This window comes from Schistocerca americana, chromosome 3, assembly GCF_021461395.2.
Source record: "Schistocerca americana isolate TAMUIC-IGC-003095 chromosome 3, iqSchAmer2.1, whole genome shotgun sequence".
Lineage (NCBI taxonomy): Eukaryota > Metazoa > Arthropoda > Insecta > Orthoptera > Acrididae > Schistocerca > Schistocerca americana.
In genome coordinates, this window is record NC_060121.1 from 532,408,267 (window position 1) to 532,426,787 (window position 18,521).

Genomic DNA, 18,521 nt, shown 5'->3' on the forward strand with positions numbered 1-18,521 from the left:
GGTGTGTCCGCTGTGCCGTGCGTGTGATCATTGCTTGTACAGCCCTCTCGCAGTGTCCGGAGCAAGTATGGTGGGTCTGACACACCGGTGTCAATGTGTTCTTTTTTCCATTTCCAGGAGTGTATTTGAGTTGTTGATTTCTTTATCCTGGCAAGATGCCTAACCAGGCATTCTACATATTTTATATTATATACGCTGGTGTGCAAAACTAAGGACGAAAGTAACTTTCGTATGATATCTCACCACCAAGTAACACAGTTCGACAAAACTTGGACAATACATAGACGCACCTGCTACAATATAGTACAGAAGGTAATTGAAAGACATGCGTAGTAAGACGAAGAGAAATCACACTTTTACTTAAAAACGATAATTACACTAAAGTCACTGTGATTTATGATGGTCCGCTGGACATTACAACACGGGGGACATGGTTCTTAATAGGGTGTGTGATCACCATGGACTACAGTGCATGCTCTGCAATGTGCTCCCATGCTGGCCACAAGCTTAGTAAGGAGTTCTTGTGAAAGGGCGTTCCATTCCTTCAGCACCGTGCTTAACAACTGCTGGATTGTCGTTAGTGCACGTGCCGTGCTGTAATACGTCTGCGCAACGTACCCCACTCGTGCTCGAAGGGACTCAAGTCGAGAGAACGGTCAAGCCAGTCCTTTCACTTCACTTTCCAAGAGGTCCTCCACCTGTCTAGTTCGATGCGGTCGCGCGCTGACAGAGACGAATGCACTCCTGAAAAACACACGTGGGGAAGGAGTGCAGTGTCACAGTAACGGTGACCAACGAGTGCACAGTGTAAAAAGATTTGGAGGTCAGTACGCCCATGCAACACTATGTGCAACACTGTGCCTGCCGACACCGTAATACCTGGACTACCAAACCGACCATGACTGAAGACAATTCTATTGGCAACGTTAATGCAGTAAGACAATGTTCCTGGGTGCATAACATGTTTTCTTTCTCCTCGTGTGAGAACAAGGCCAGTATTAGCGTCAATGATCGCTTTGGTTGTCCAGGTGTTTTAGTGTTGGGTGGCATAGTGTTGCATGGGGGCACTAACTTCTAAATATTTGAACACGGTACACTCCGTACTCCTTCTCCATGTTCGTCATTTCTGGGATCCCCTGACTTTATTTTTGTGGATGACAATGCGCTAGGCCGGCCGGAGTGGCCGAGCGGTTATAGGTGCTTCAGTTTGGAACCGCGCGACCGCTACGGTCGCAGGTTCGAATCCTGCCTCGGGCATGGATGTGTGTGATGTCCTTAGGTTAGTTAGGATTAAGTAGTTCTAAGTTCTAGGGGACTGATGACCTTAGAAGTTGAGTCCCATTGTGCTCAGAGCCATTTGAACCATTTTTGAAAAACCAGCGTTTGTGCCACGGTTGCAGCGGCCCTCTTCTGGGTCTAATGGTGCATTCTAGCTATGCAGTCTCCTTTATATTTTGTTGTTACTGTTCACTGCGCATGTCATTACGTCATAATTTTAAAGAGATAGTTAATCTCATCGGTCACTTAAGGAAGAAGGAGAGGGAATTTTATTTTAATAGGTTATTGCGGTGGAGGGAGAACGTACCCTCTGTTTTCTGTTGGCTCTTGTGTTATGTGCCTTGATTGGTAGTCATCGCCGAATGAGAAGTTGGCTGCTGTTTACCAAATGCTGGACGTCGGCCACACGGCGGCAGTTACTCGCCGGTAGTGCTCGTGCCTCGTGTTGACAGTGCAGTCTGTTGGGCTCTGATTGCTGGCAGCCAAGATGGGGCAAGCCTGAGTCCATCCTCCCCGTTAATGTTATAAGGGTGTTTAAGTACTTCAATGGCGTCTCTGATTTTGCGTTTCGTCGTAACCGGCTGCTTGGCCAACACAGGTTTCGCTGAATTTTATTTCTTTTCCGCAGTCCTGCTGATGTTCTGCCACTGCAGATTTGTTGTATTTCCATAGACGAATATAGCGCTCGTGTTCCCGAATACGCGTTGCTATTGGCTTACCAGTCTTGCCGATGTATGCCTCTCCACATTCGCATACCACCTTGTAAACGCCTGCAGTGTATAGTACATCCACCTTGTCCTTAGTGGAGCCTAGCTCGTCCTGGATCCTACGACCACTGTAGAAGACAGGCTGCACCTCAACGCGGCGAATGTGTGCCTATTCGGTCACTAACATTTTTCACATAAGGCAAGCCCACTGTTGGCTGCAATTTGCCTACTTCTTCCTTATCTTTCTTATTTGCGTTCGTCGACAAGGCTCTGTGGATCGACTTATGGCTGTAGCCATTGGCTAGAAACGCTGCGCGTAGCATCTTAAGGTCAGGTGCTATGTTTTGAGCATCACTTAGGCGCTGCGCACGGATTGCCGAAGAACGGATGACAGAGTTCTTCTGCACTGGGTGGTGGTAGCATTGGGCGTGCAGATACCTGTCTGTATGTGTAGGCTTGCGATACACTCTGTGCCCCAGTGTGCCCTCCGTTCTCCTGTATACGTCGACGTCTAGAAATTGAATTGCTCCATTCTTCTCTACTTCGAGCGTGAACTGTATCTTCCCGTGCATGTTGCTAAAATATTCGTGAAACTTGTGTAGCTCCGTTTCACCGTGAGGCCATATAGCGAACGTGTCGTCCACGTATCTGAACAAGCAACGTCCGTCTAAGCAATTATACTCCAAAGTTACTTTCGACGTTAAGTTTTGCACCCAGTGTACATTACCATAAGCATGTTGTGCTACAGAATGAAATTTTCACTCTGCAGCGGAGTGGGCGCTGATATGAAACTTCCTGGCAGGTTAAAACTGTGTACTGGACCGAGACTCGAACTCGGGAACCTTGCCTTTTGTGAGCAAGTGCATAACCAACTGAGCTACCCAAGCGCGACTCACGACCCGTCCCCATAGCTTTACTTCCGGCAGTACCTCGTCTCCTACCTTCGAAACTTCATAGAAGCTCTCCTGCGAACCTTGCAGAACTAACACTCCTGAAAGAAAGGATATTGCGGAGACATGGCTTAGCCACAGCCTGCCGTTTGTTTCCAGAAGGAAATTTTCGCTCTGCAGTGGTGTGTGCGCTGATACGAAACTTTCTGGCAGTTCGTAGAGAACTTAGCAGCGATAGGCAAAGGCCCCGAGTTCGACTCTCGGTCCGGCACACAGCTTTCATCTGCTGGGAAGTTTCATATCAGCGCACAATTCACTGCAGAGTGAAAATTTCACTCTGGAAACATACCTCAGGCTGTGGCTAAGCCAGATCTCTGTAATGTCTTTTCTTCCACGAGTGCTAGTTCTTCAAGGTTTGCAGGAGAGCTTCTGTGAAGTTTTGAAGGTAGGAGACGAGGTACTGTCGGAAGTAAATCTGTGAAGACTCGTGCTTGGGTAACTCAATTGGTAGAAAACTTTCCCGCGAGAGGCAAAGGTCCCGAGTTCGAGTCTCGCTCCGACACACAGTTTTAAACTGACGGGGAGTTTCATATTGTACTACATTTAGGAATTAAAATTTACGATATCACATACAAAATAAATAACACACACTTTATAGTTGTTTATCACAAGTACAACAACAAAAGGAAATTACGGGATGGTAGGTTTTAATTACAAGCACTGGTAGTAATGGGCATGAGAGAAAGAGATGGAAGAGGGAGAGTGAAAGAGATGGAAGGGGGAGAGTGAAAGAGATGGAAGAGGGGGGGGAGAGAGAGAGAGAGAGAGAGAGAGAGAGAGAGAGAGAGAGAGAGAGAGAGAGAGAGAGAGAGAAAGAGAGAGAGAGAGAAACGTGGAAATATAGTGAATATGAGGCAAAAGAAAATGGCTTGACTTATAGAGAAAGAAGCATAATTGGGAGAAGACAGCATCATTGGGTGCACATTTTGAGAAAAGAGAAATTTGGTCATGTACGTTAATCTTTGTGGAACCGTTCTGAGAGTGACCAAAGGAAGTACTTCACCATCTTGTTAAAACATGAACGAACGGGACACAAGGCAAGTAAAGTTGGGTATCTGTGTGCGTGGCACACGCACCTGTTGGAGTAAAACAGTAATATAACAAAAGACCTGGCAACTGTTCGCCAAAGCTAAATCGGATGCATATGCAGATGGAGTTTCGTTGCTATTGCGGTAGTTAATGGAATGCAGATTGATTTCAATCGAGTGCGCCCGTTTTGCCGGCGGCTGAAGTGTGTATTGCGTTCGTCGGATAGGGAGTGTGGGTTTGTATTTCTGGTTTCCCTGTCCGTGAAGTTGTTATCGAGCGGTTGGCGTGTCTGACCGACTTTCCTCTTACGCGAGCTCCTCTGGAAACAAAATCGTCTGCTCTGTAAATTATTGCGAATGAAAGTCGGTTTCTGTCTTCGCAACGTCGGAGAACGAACAGATCGAAATACTGATCCGTCAAACACCAGGCAGTGGTTTTGAGCAGATCGCAGGAGCCGTGATGAAATAAATGACGAGGCCCGCGGGGAAAGACGGCTGTGCCGCAACGCGTTGTGTCAGCGGTATGTACCCGCAGAGTATGTACGCGGAACTGCGGAGTCGCGCTGACGAAGCTGCAGCCAGGAACGGCAAACAGGTCGTCGCCCATAGCTGCGGTACGTTACGCAACGCCGCCGTTGCCCTGGTGGTGTCAGCTGTAATATAGTCAGCACTATATCAACAGCATGCTAAGGCTTCTGGGTCTTCCTGCAATGCACTACACGCCTTCGCAACAGAAACTGATGTCTCCTAGGAAAGAGCACTGTTATCATTGAAATATATATTATAACATTGGAAAGTCTTGGTTTCAGTGTCAGACCCTACAAAGTACGAGAAATTATTGGAATTAATGAAGCAAAATTTAAACGTCCCGTCGACTACGAAATCAATACAGACGGAGCAAAATCTCGAAGTAGCGAAGGATGGGTAAGGAAGTTGGCCATGCCCTTTACAAAGGAATCATCCCGGCATTTGCATGGAGTGATTTAGGGAAATCACAAAAAACACAGATTTTGGTGGCCGGACGGTGTTTGAACCGACGTCCTCTCGAATGCGGGTCCTGCTTGTTAACCACTGCGCCACGTCGTTCAGAAAGGTATTAGGAGGACGTCGACTAATTAGGTGTTTTCTTTCAAGTTTGGACCCCCTCCACCCCTTTGTGAGATGTGGTCGGACCGTAACCCTACTCCACGTGAGGTTTACCCCGTAGTCTGATAAAAGCAAGTAAATATGAATCATTTATATGTTTTTATTAAAATTAATGAAACTATGTTTGTATGTAATGTGTATTAAAAGGTGTTCTTAACATGTGATAAAAATACTATATTTTAAACGAGCCAGCCCTGAGTACTATTCGCGTGGACAGAACAGAGACAGACGGACAAAAAGGCTCCACAGAAATTGTGCTAGCCATTTTGGCGGATCCCCAGAAAATGACCTTTATTATATTATACACACTAAATGTAAAAAAATTTTATTACTTTGTAGGCGAAGCACGACATTGTTTGTACCTTCCTCTGAATCATATTATTACGTAGCTTTTCAATCTATTGATCAGCATGATCACAAAGAGAATTCTTGTCTGTGAACTTCAGCTTAGCATCCCTCCACAAACGTTTAACTTCTTGCTCGCATACTTGCTTTGACGTGTCGGTATGCTACTTATCATACTGTGCGTATTGTAAAAGTTCTGGTACGAATTCGTGTTGGACACAATAACATCAACTTTATATGCGTTGCAGAATACCGCTAATGACTCTCTGACGTGTGATTTCGACCAGCGGGGCAGAGAACCACCCAAATGAAATCCAACACTTGGGAGGCAGTTGTTTGAATTCGGGTAATCTTGGTCATGCACACGTGTGAAGGATCGGTTCAGGTCACAGAAGTCGTAAAGAGTGGGGGGCACTTTAATATTTTCTATGCGCGGAATTAATTGTTTAAAACAAAATGTTACCCGTTATAATAACGTATATTCTGTGAATTAAAAAATTGACGAGAGATCTTCATTTACTTCCTCCTCCCTCGCTAAACAACATTTCGTCAGATTTTTCCGGACACCTCCTACCCCCCCCCCCCCTCCTTCTCCTATTTTGATTTGACATAAGCAATGAACGTCAATTTAACGTCCAATAAAAATTGCAGTAGTACCTACTGATAGTGCGACAGTCTAGCTGAAAGATAAATAACTGATTCTTAATTTACGAAATATAAGGACGTGTGCTTCAAGAAAAAAAGAAGAAGTCGTCAAATTTTATTACGTTATAGACGACTCAAATTAGATTCAGTCTTATTATTGGAGTGTATAAGGATAATAGTGCGTGAGGATATGAAGCGGCACGATCGTATGGGCTCAGTGTTAGGTAAATCAAATGAGGAGCCAAAAAAAAAAAAAAAAAAAAAAAAAAGAAAAGAAAAGGTACACCTGCCTAGTATCGTGTGCGGCCTCCACGAGCACGCAAAACCCCCGCAGCACGACGTGGCATGGACTCAACTAATGTCTGAAGTAGTAGTAGAGGGAACTGACGCCATGAATCTTGCAGAATTGTTCTTCAATTCGTAAGAGTAAGAACGGGTGGAGATCTCTTCTGAACAGCACGTTGCAAGGCATCCCAGATGTGCTCAATAATGTTCATGTCTGGGGAGTTTGGTGGCCAGCGGAGGTGTTTAAACTCAGAGGAGAGTGTTCCCAGAGCCACTCTGTAGCAATTCTGGACGTGTGAGGTATCGCATTGTCCTACTGGAATTTCTCAAGTCCTTTGGAATGCAGAATGGACATGAATGGATGCAGATGATCCGACAGGATGCTTACGTACGTATCACCAGTCAGAGTCGTACCTAGATGTATCAGGGGTCCCGCATCAGTCCAACTGCACTCGCCCCACATCATTACAGAGCCTTCACCAGCTCGAACATCCCCTGCTAAGATGCAAGGTCCGTGGTTTCATTAGGTCGTCTCCATACCCGTACACGTCCGACCAGGGAACATGTTTCCAGTCATCAACAGTCCAACGTCGGTGTTAATGGGCTCAGGAGAGGCGTAAAGGGCATGGATGTGTGTGATGTCCTTAGGCTAGTTAGGATTACGTAGTTCTAAGTTCCAGGGGACTGATGACCAGAGCAGTTAAGTCCCATAGTGCTTAGAGCCATCTGAACCGAGGCGTAAAGCTTTGCGTCGTGCAGTCATCAAGGGAACACGAGTGGGCCTTCGGCTTCGACAGCCCATATCTATGATGTTTCGTTGAATGGTTCGCACGTTGACACTTGTTGATGGGCCAAAGTTTAAATCTGTAGCAATTTGCGGAAGGGTTGCACTTCTGTCACGTAGACAGATTCTCTTCAGACGTCGTTGGTCCAGTTCTTGCGGGATCTTTTTCTGGCCAGAGTGATGTCGGAGATTTGATATTTTATCGGATTCTTGATATTTACGATACATTCGTGATATGGAACAGGGTTGGGGGGATCAGATAGTGGCATCGAAAGTGCCCTCCGCCACACACTATTAGGTGGCTTGCGGAGTATGATGTAGATTTAGATGTAGGTGAAAATCCCCACTTCACCACTACCTCGGAGATGCTGTGGCCCATCGCTTGCTCGCCGACAAAACATCACATTCAAAGACGTTTAAATCTCGATACCCTCCCATTGTAGCAACAGTAATCTGACAACTGCGCCAGACACTTGTCTTATATAGGCATTGCCGACCGCAGCGCCGTATTCTGCCTGTCTACATATATCTGTATTTGAATGCGCATGCCTACACCAGTTTCTTTGGCGCTTCGTTGTAATTTGTTGGTAGGTTACTGGGTAACTGCGGTTTGTTAGAAAATAGATAAGAGAACGCCTTATGAAACTCACGTAGGTCCACACTGTAGTACTGCTGACGTTTCTGGTACGTATATGCTGAAGCACCAACTCTCGGAACTCTGATTTGACGAGTTTCAAATGTCACAACATTGACCTCTCACTTAGTCGATCAGGAAAAGTGTGCGGAGTTCTTGTGGATCGATCGTAATTGGTATTAAGTGACTTGGGATTAGTTCATCGAAAAGACTACAGCCTGATTTTTTTTTTACGAGCCTTTTTCTATTCGAGCTTCTGCTAGGTGCATAATAACCTTGTAGGTTGCGGAAAATTAGACCTTACTGTTTATGTAAAGTTGTGAATGGACGGAGATTAAATTAGCAGTATTTATTTGAGCACGACATTGGGCACTAAAAAAAAAAGGGTCGCGACAGTCAAGATGGCGTAACTCGTTTTGAGCGAACGCTGCCACTGAGCGGAACTCCTTAGCGTCGTTCGCCGTAGAAGGCGTAGCGTCCGCAGCAGGGCGGCAGCGGCGCAAGTTGGTAATTCGATCAAAGGCTCTGCCAAGAATCTGCACGTGCTTCGCTTCGCGCACCGGAGGGTTCCCTTCTCGTACCGGTGGGAAGCAGTCAAGCGCCGGAGCGGACACGCAGTCCACCACTGAAGTGTACGTTCATCGAGTCGTACATTCGCACTTTGTGCCGTGAGCTGTTGTTTAGTCACGATTCACATTTTTTATGATCTGCTGTTTTCGTCTAATGCTTCAAAATAAGTATGCAGCTGACTTCACACAGAACACCAACTACCATCTACAATTTGGATTTCTTTTTATTTCGTGAACGGTTCAAGATATCGAAACGATATTATTGGCAAACGAAAGTAGACTGAGGAGTATGTAATTTTGTTCTGTGGGCAATGCGCTTAACTCTGATATTAACGAGATACTGATGCAAGTACAAGAAGGTGCTGATAAGTGCATGTTTTTTCAATTAAAATTGGTGTAGATTACTTGTGATGCTCTGGCATTAAACCTCGTTCTTTGCATAAGATGTGATACAAATTGCATAGCGGTAATATTGTTTCCTTTTTTATTTTTCTGTGCAGGTTTGAACATGGTGCAAGAAAATAGAGAATCCACAGTGAAAGAGAGTTGTGTTCTGATTAAGTATTTACTAAATGTCATTCGTACTCCGATACCAACAATTGGGTCGGCAGCACGTGGTCTAGTGGCTAGCGCTGCTGCCTCTTGATCGCGGGTCCCGAGCTCGATTCCTGGCCGAGTTGGGGATTTTCTCCGCCCGGGGACCGGGTGTGAAAGGGGCGAGGCTGGACTGCGTAAAGATTGGGAATTAGTACGGGCGCTGATAACCGCGCAGTTGAGCGCACAACAAACCAAACATCATCATCATCATCACCAAGAATTGGGTTTCTGCATTTAAAACAGAGCATTTCAGCACTGAGGATGAAGAGCGCCCTGGAAGCTCAATTAAAGTCACAGTTCTGCATACGGTGGACGTTGTTTATTCCATGATCCTGGATGATCGAAGGATAACCGTTAAAAACATAGCCGAGACCCTGGGCATATCCTAAGAAGGTGTGGGTTTTATTATCCACGAGATCTTGGACATGAGAAAGTTCTCAGCCAACTGGATCGAAAATGTCTCAATGCAGACCAGAAGCGTGTACGAGTGGTTGCTTTACAGTCCACCGTGGTCCAAATTCGCCGAGATCCTGTGGGGTTTTTGGATCGTTTTCCCGAACATGCAGGTCAATCTGCCCATCTATCCATCACTGCTGGTAACCAAGAATGGTTACTTTACATTTTATTACGACGAAGAGATATATTGTGGTAGGTTTTCAATGATATTTTTGTAACGCTTGCGAAGTTTAAAATTTCTTGTTTAAAGGCAATAAAAGCTCAGTTGTACTTAATTTTACCAATCACTAACGAAATTACAAACCAGGAAGGAGTATTTACAACTTAAAAGATTTATTTAGTTGCTCGGATGTGTCACTGCACGATGTGCTTGCTTGGGGCTCCCGTGCACCGAATGATTGTAACGCAGAAACCTTGTCTGTAAGCTCCATGTACCACAGTTTTTCCAGGCAAGTATGTTACGGGCTCCGTTACTGGCTCCGTTACTGGCTATTGGGCTCTCTTTTCATATATTATCAATGTGCAATGTGTTTTTTAGATGGCCTCGGGCAAGTACAGAAAGGGCAGCAGCCTCAAAGGGTGCGGGGCAAAGTCAGGACATTCGGGGACCAAGCAGCAATCGGTATTGTAATTGTAAACTGTCGAAGCTGCATTTGTAAAGTACCGAAACTTCAAGCGCTGATAGAAGGCACCGAAGCTGAAACCGTTATAGGTACAGGAAACTGGCTGAAGCCAGAGATAAATTCTGCCGAAATTTTTACAAAGGCACAGACGGTGTTTAGAAAGGATAGATTGCATGCAACCGGTGGTGGCGTGTTTGTCGCTGTTAGTAGTAGTTTATCCTGTAGTGAAGTAGAAGTGGATAGTTCCTGTGAATTATTATGGGTGGGGGTTACTCTCAACAACCGAGCTAGGTTAATAATTGGCTCCTTTTACCGACCTCCCGACTCAGCAGCATTAGTGGCAGAACAATTGAGAGAAAATTTGGAATACATTTCACATAAATTTTCTCAGCATGTTATAGTCTTAGGTGGAGATTTCAATTTACCCGATATAGACTGGGACACTCAGATGTTTAGGACGGGTGGTAGGGACAGAGCATCGAGTGACATTATACTGAGTGCACTATCCGAAAATTACCTCGAGCAACTAAACAGAGAACCGACTCATGGAGATAACATCTTGGACCTACTGATAACAAACAGACCCGAACTTTTCGACTCTGTAAGTGCAGAACAGGGAATCGGTGATCATAAGGCCGTTGCAGCATCTCTGAATATGGAAGTTAATACGAATATAAAAAAGGGAGGAAGGTTTATCTGTTTAGCAAGAGTAATAGAAGGCAGATTTCAGACTACCTAACAGATCAAAACGAAAATTTCTGTTCCGACACTGACAATGTTGAGTGTTTATGGAAAAAGTTCAAGGCAATCGTAAAATGCTTTTTAGACAGGTACGTGCCGAGTAAAACTGTGAGGGACGGGAAAAACCCACCGTGGTTCAACAACAAAGTTAGGAAACTACTGCGAAAGCAACGAGAGCTTCATTCCAAGTTTAAACGCAGCCAAAACCTCTCAGACAAACAGAAGCTAAACGATGTCAAAGTTAGCGTAAGGAGGGCTAAGCGTGAAGCGTTCAGTGAATCGAAAAGTAAAATTCTATGTACCGACTTGACAGAAAATCCTAGAAAGTTCTGGTCTTACTTTAAATCAGTAAGTGGCTCGAAACAGCATATCCAGACACTCCGGGATGATGATGGCATTGAAACAGAGGATGACACGCGTAAAGCTGAAATACTAAACACCTTTTTCCAAAGCTGTTTCACAGAGGAAGACCGCACTGCAGTTCCTTCTCTAAATCCTCGTACAAACGAAAAAATGGCTGACATCGAAATAAGCGTCCAAGGAATAGAAAAGCAACTGGAATCACTCAACAGAGGAAAGTCCACTGGACCTGACTGGATACCAGTTCGATTCTACACAGAGTACGCGAAAGAACTTGCCCCCCTTCTAACAGCCGTGTACCGCAAGTCTCTAGAGGACCGGAAGGTTCCAAATGATTGGAAAAGAGCACAGGTAGTCCCAGTCTTCAAGAAGGGTCGTCGAGCAGATGCGCAAAACTATAGACATATATCTCTGACGTCGATCTGTTGTAGAATTTAGAACATGTTTTTTGCTCGAGTATCATGTCGTTTTTGGAAAACCAGAATCTACTCTGTAGGAATCAACATGGATTCCGGGAACAGCGATCGTGTGAGACCCAACTCGCTTTATTTGTTCATGAGACCCAGAAAATATTAGATACGGGCTCCCAGGTAGATGCTATTTTCCTTGACTTCCGGAAAGCGTTCAATACAGTTCCGCACTGTCGACTGATAAACAAAGTAAGAGCCTACGGAATATCAGACCAGCTGTGTGGCTGGATTGAAGAGTTTTTTGCAAACAGAACACAGCATGTTGTTATCAATGGAGAGACGTCTACAGACGTTAAAGTAACCTCTTGCGTGCCACAGGGGAGTGTTATGGGACCATTGCTTTTCACAATATATATAAATGACCTAGTAGATAGTGTCGGAAGTTCCATGCGGCTTTTCGCGGAATGATGCTGTGGTATACAGAGAAGTTGCAGCATTAGAAAATTGTAGCGAAATGCAGGAAGATCTGCAGTGGATAGGCACTTGGTGCAAGGAGTGGCAATTGACCCTTAACATAGACAAATGTAATGTATTGCGAATACATAGAAAGAAGGATCCTTTATTGTATGATTATATGATAGCGGAACAAACACTGGTAGCAGTTACTTCTGTAAAATATCTGGTAGTATGCGTGCGGAACGATTTGAAGTGGAATGGTCATATAAAATTAATTGTTGGTAAGGCGGGTACCAGGTTGAGATTCATTGGGAGAGTCCTTAGAAAATATAGTCCATCAACAAAGGAGGTGGCTTACAAAACACTCGTTCGACCTATACTTGAGTGTTGCTCATCAGTGTGGGATCCGTACCAGATCGAGTTGACGGAGGAGATAGAGAAGATCCAAAGAAGAGCGGCGCGTTTCGTCACAGGGTTATTTGGTAACCGCGATAGCGTTACGGAGATGTTTAGCAAACTCAAGTGGCAGAGAGGCGCTCTGCATCGCGGTGTAGCCCGCTCGCCAGGTTTCGAGAGGGTGCGTTTCTGGATGAGGTATCGAATATATTGCTTCCCCCTACTTATACCTCCCGAGGAAATCACGAATGTAAAATTAGAGAGATTCGAGCGCGCACGGAGGCTTTCAGACAGTCGTTCTTCCCGCGAACCATACGCGACTGAAACAGAAAAGGGAGGTAATGACAGTGGCTCGTTAAGTGCCCTCCGCCACACACCGTTGGGTGGTCTGCGGAGTATATATGTAGATGTAGATGTAAATTATTTCAGACTGCAAAAAGGCGACTTTATTGTACAGCTACAGCTCAGCATTGTAGTTTTACGAGGTAATGCAACCGCATTTTTTTTTTCTCTGCCGAAAACAATGCTACGAATGTGAAACGTTAAGTATGTATTATTTTAAGTCTCCTCAATGACCGCGGCAAGTTTCCGTCGTTTACGACAGATAGCGTAGCTGCAGAACAGTTTCAAAATGGCGTCTGTAGGTGATGTGCCTTACAAGCAACGTGGCGTCATTGAACTTCTCACTCCAGAGAAAGAAACTGGGGGGAATATTCACAGACGCTTGTGCAAAGTCTAAGGAGCATCTGCTGTCGACCAGAAGTACAGTTAGTCACTGGACACGGAGGGTGAGGTCATCAGATGGCGGTTCGGCGAAGTTCCACGATATGCAGCAGTCGCGGAGACCATTTACGGCTGTCACACCTGACATGTTGCAGCGAGCTGATGTTGTCATTCGCGAGGACAGATGCAGTACGACTCGGCAGTTGGCGCTGCATCTGTCAATCAGCAAAGGAAGTTCACACAGTGAAGCACAGGCTCCGCCACCAGGACAAGGATTGGTACCGACAGGGCATACACGCCCTTGTTTCGCGCTGGAGGAAGGCCGTAGAATGGGATATAGATTATGTGGAAAAATAGGGCGTGTGTCGATATAACACCATTCTTTCGTGTATGTAATTCTCATTTTGTTCAGTAAACAATTTTTGAAGAAAAAAAATGTGCTGCATTACTTTCTGGACAAGCGCCGTAGATAATGGTGTGTTTTGATAAATAAGGATTAACTAGCAAACTGACGCGGCTTCGCACGCGTAACAGTAAATGTCTAAGCCAGAACTACTTGTTTGACGCAACGGTAAGAAATTCTGCAAATTGACGTTCCTCCTGATTCAGTGTATCTATTAATGAAAGCCGTATCAAAATTAGCCTTCAGACAGAAAAAATGTGGTGGGGGACTTTAAATTACGTAAACACATGGCAGGAGCTGTGAGTTATTCAAAAGAAGGTTTATGTACGTATAATAGGCGTACGGTATGTATCATATCACCCCAAATAGACACTAACACTCGTGTGAATGTCAAATGATATATAGACTAGGTGCACTATACATCGGAAACAGGGAACAGGAAAGACTCAGGGCATTTGTCCATCTCCATAACCAAAAACTGAAATTGCGCCAGTGAGGCTCACTTCATCATTTGGGTCTTTTGGGGCACCTGCTATTTCCTTTGTCGAGAGGAGGAAAAAACAAAGATTTAGGATCTATTAATTGTAGGCCAAATGTATGGTGCCCCCTTATATCATTAAATGATGTCTTTCCTAGTGTGGAGCTAAGATATGTCTGAAACTTTTTCTTCCATTACGAACGGTGAGTTGACTCTAGCGATCCTCCGCACGTCTTTGTCCCATCGATCTGGTGGCATTCCTTGTGGATTTTCTCTGTCTCTTGGGCTGAATTCCAGCATTTCCTTTGTCCATCAGTTATCAAACCTTCTTGCAACGTGGCCGATCCATTGCCATTTGATGGTGGCTGTTCTCTCCAGTTTCTTTTTGGTCTTTCCTTGTAAATCTCATCATAGAGTTTTCCATGCCTCGCATCATACTAGGCTGGCAAGCATTTCGAAGACATTCAGTTAACTTCAGGTCAAACGTGGAAGTAAAACAGAGAAAAATAATTTATGATCTAGTGTGTCCTCCTTTTTACTTACGGCTGTGAGATCTGTCTGTCGGGGAAGATCCTAGACTGAATTTATTCCTGTCGTATTTGCGAGGTCAGTGCAGTAGCTGCGACAGTATCTTGAACTGAGAACTGTGAGCTACAGAAGTGCGTTCGACCAGTCATTTGTGAGCAGGTAGTGCCAACTATTCGACGTGTGGTTGTAATGTACAACGCTGTAGCGTCCCATATGGCAATGGAGCAACAAACTGAACACCCAAAATCAAGTATTCAAGTCATTATCCAGAATATTTTGAAGAAGAAAAAGGTGTAAGCAAATTTTGTCTCGCACACTTTGACTCCCGAACAAAAACAACGAAATATGGGTGCTAGGCGTCGCTTGTTTGAAATGTAAAATGCGGACATTTATTTTCTGAAAAAAAAAAATGGTTACAGGACGTGGTGTTGTCAATGAGAACCGACCACAAAACGTTAGATTGTAGAACGGGTCTCTGACGGTTCGCCAAGACCGACGAAGGTGCGAAAGCGACGCGCGAGTTGAACAACAAGCCAAAGAAAGACTTTTCTGATAATTTCACGTGGTTGTGGGAACGTTCTGTGCGTTGTACTCAAGCGGGGATGAGGTATAGAACGCCCTAAGGATTAAAACCGTCATATTAATTTTTCTCTTTCTTTTACTAGTCCAGTCGTGAAAATGTTTGGATAGGAGTCGCAGACTAAAGGTATACACAAGCAAATTCTTATAACGAAATAACTGGACATTTTATGTTGATGGATAAATACTCAATAGATGGACATTCTCCAAGATGTGATCCTCACAATGCACCTGAGTCGCATGGCGTATGTGCGTCAGTGACAGGGCACAACGTTCTCGAAATGTTCGCGAACTATGCAGTTCCATAGGTGCCACCAGTCGTCAGTTTCCATCAGGACGGTGCCCTACCCCTGTGTCATCGGTAGTTACCCAATTTCTTCATGAGACGTTTCCTGAGCGTTGGATCGGAAAGGGGCATCCCCTTTCCTGGCCCCCAGGATCTCCCGATCTGTCTCTGCTGTATTTCAGTGCATGGGGCTTTATCAAGGATATCGTTTACAGTGCAAGTATTCGAGATCGGGCAGATTTGGGACAACGGATCTACGCCCCAGTAGCGCCCATAACACCTGTCATGCACCGGCCGGTGTGGTCGAGCGGTTCTAGGGGCTACAGTCTGGAACCGCGCGACCGCTACGGTCGCAGGTTCGAATCCTGCCTCGGGCATGGATGTGTGTGATGTCCTTAGGATAGTTAAGTTTAAGTAATTCTAAGTTCTAGGGGTCTGATGACCTCAGAAGATAAGTCCCATAGTGGTCAGAGCCATTTTTTGAACCTGTCATGCTTACGAACGCGTGGCGAGAAGTATTGTGCCGTTGCGACATAGTCGAGCTACAAACGGTGCCCACACTGAACTGTTCCAACACGCATAAAAATGTTTAAGCTCCTGTGTACAACTTTGGTCAAACGAAGTTGTAAACGATAATAGGTACTGAAATTTGAATAAATATTAATGAATACCTCTAGCACGGACACCCTATATATTGTATTAAAACGCGAACTATAACAATAAGTTCCGCAGCAGCGGTTGAGAAGTTCTGGTGCATAGAAGTATCAGTCAGGGCGGGCTAGGGCATAACGCGGGTCGCTGCTGGGATCTTGGTTAGTTCTCGTGTTTTACTATCCCTGTTACTACATATCCATGAGAGGAATACCGCCTGGACTAATCTGGAACCTCTTTGTCGGATGTGCACGTGAAATACCGCTTTAAAAATAATGTTGTTTTTAATTGGAAACAAATCCATCCCAGCCGTCGACGCTGGGCGTCGCTTGAAAGACGTGATGAGCGGTATCTGTTTCGTGTGACTCCAGCTACACACCACAGAAATGAAATTGTGAAGATCTGCCGAAACACCTGAGAAAATGCGCCTGGTGGCTGTTACGATAGACGCCCGGTACGTTACATTTTTTAAATTTATTTTCACCTGTTATATCTCCTTTCCTTCTTATGAATCGAAGATTTATCTTCGTTTGTGTGATTGTGACTGATTTTTATCGTCTTATTTCTCAGAGGCATTGTGCTTCTTTTACAGTGTCTTGATGGATACCTTAAGGAAAGTTTATTTCCGAAAAGCAGCCCTGTATACATGAAAACAAACCGAGCCAAGGGAGCTCGCTGTTTTATATCATTTCCCTCCATACCTGTTATTAAATTTTTATTTACTCAGGCATGAAGCCATTTGTCCACAGTGATCAAAGCGGGTAGAGCTGTATGCGTGTAGTACTACAATGAAGCGCGAGGGGCACCGGTGGTATTAAAAATACATTTTATTTGTCAAAGCACATATTATATATTGTACGCTTCAGCTAGCCGACGCCTGCACAGTAATTACTATGTCGGCACAATGCACCCAACCGGAAAAACCGACATTAAATTCGGATCTGCACGTTAGAAACGCTGCACATGCCGTAAAAGGCGGCCGCCGACAGACATTAGGAAAATTACAGTATCGGAAATTCTGTGACCGGCGCGCAGCAGCCGGTAAATGAATTGAAACCGCCGTGGCGGCAAATTGCGCGCCTGTACAAAGGACAGACCTGCCGGGGCCGACAGGCGCCGCGGAAGCGGGCTACGCAATATGTGCGAGCAGGAGTGCGTGCTTGGGAGTGCGTGTCCTGGTGGGCGAGCCGTAGGGGAGACGAGGTAGGTAGCCGTATTACGCTCTACATAGCTTCATCTCAGAAGGGGCGCTTGTGCAAATAAAATCCGCACAATCTGTTATACGTAGGGACTTCACAAAGTAAGCTACACGTGTCCTCCAACGCTCAAGCCGTCGCTCACTGTCCATTTGGAGCGCTGCTGTCGCAGTGTGCAACTGAAATGAGCTGTGTGTGTGTGTGTGTGTGTTACCTCGCACGGAACGAGACAGCTAACGTTGACGTGGCCTTGGACGGGACATCAGGCCAGGATCTAACACGGAGTAGTGGTTGGGGGGGGGGGGGGGGGGGTGCAAACGGGTGTATCTGTCCCGGGCTACGATTTCAAGGCGCGCTAAATTCATATTCTTGAAGGAAAAACCGATTTTTACAAAGCACCTAGCATCCAGCGCATTTTAGTCTATGATTTTGAATATCATCCCTGTTGGTTTTTGAACACATACTAAGTTCATTTCCGAACGAATCGTAAGTTGACTTTCAATGTGTGTGTAGTGTATGTGATGTGTCTGCCAGGGGAATCCCCATCACATCAAGAAATAAAGAACTTGCCCGCAGAAATAAGGAGACGCGGCTCTACGAGCTGAGCCGAATAAACCCAAACAGATGAATATCAATGGCTGTCTTTTATGTGGTTGATTGGTTGTGCGAATTATAAGCATTTTTATAATTGTTATCAAAATCCGCAGATCCAGACTACCAGAGTGGGAACGAACTACTAACAGGCATATTTCTTTGTGTATCCAAGAAAATAAATTTTGACAGAAAATTTTTGCCTTATCGCAACACTACTAAGGGTCAGTTGTACAGTTCCCGATTAGCAGCTGCTTAAATTCTATTATCGGAATAGTGCGAAAAACGCGTATTACCAACGTGTAATAACACCCAACCGGAGAGTGAGCGCGGGATAACTAAACCGGTTCAAAAATGGTTCAAATGGCTCTGAGCACTACGGGACTTAACATCTATGGTCATCAGTCCCCCAGAACTTAGAACTACTTAAACCTAACTAACCTAAGGACAGCACACAACTAAACCGGTGAGTCTGGCAGGGTTAGTGGAATTAAATGGGGAACAAATTTTGACAATGGCAGGAATAGTTACAGAATTAGTGACGATAGGATTGTTTGTTGGAAGGAGAAAGGAGACGAAACGGGAATATCTCACAAATTACGTGGAAGAATATGACGATTCCAAATTTCTATAAAAATTTCGTGCTACCGTTACTTTTCGATCTCATACTTGAGAA

At 45.0% G+C, this 18,521-nt stretch overlaps 1 protein-coding gene across 1 annotated transcript in view; it reads left to right on the forward strand.

Moving 5' to 3' along the window:
* LOC124606203 (pancreatic triacylglycerol lipase-like) overlaps positions 1-18,521 on the forward strand; it is a 425,509-nt gene that overhangs the window by 124,917 nt on the left and 282,071 nt on the right. The window lies entirely within an intron of this gene.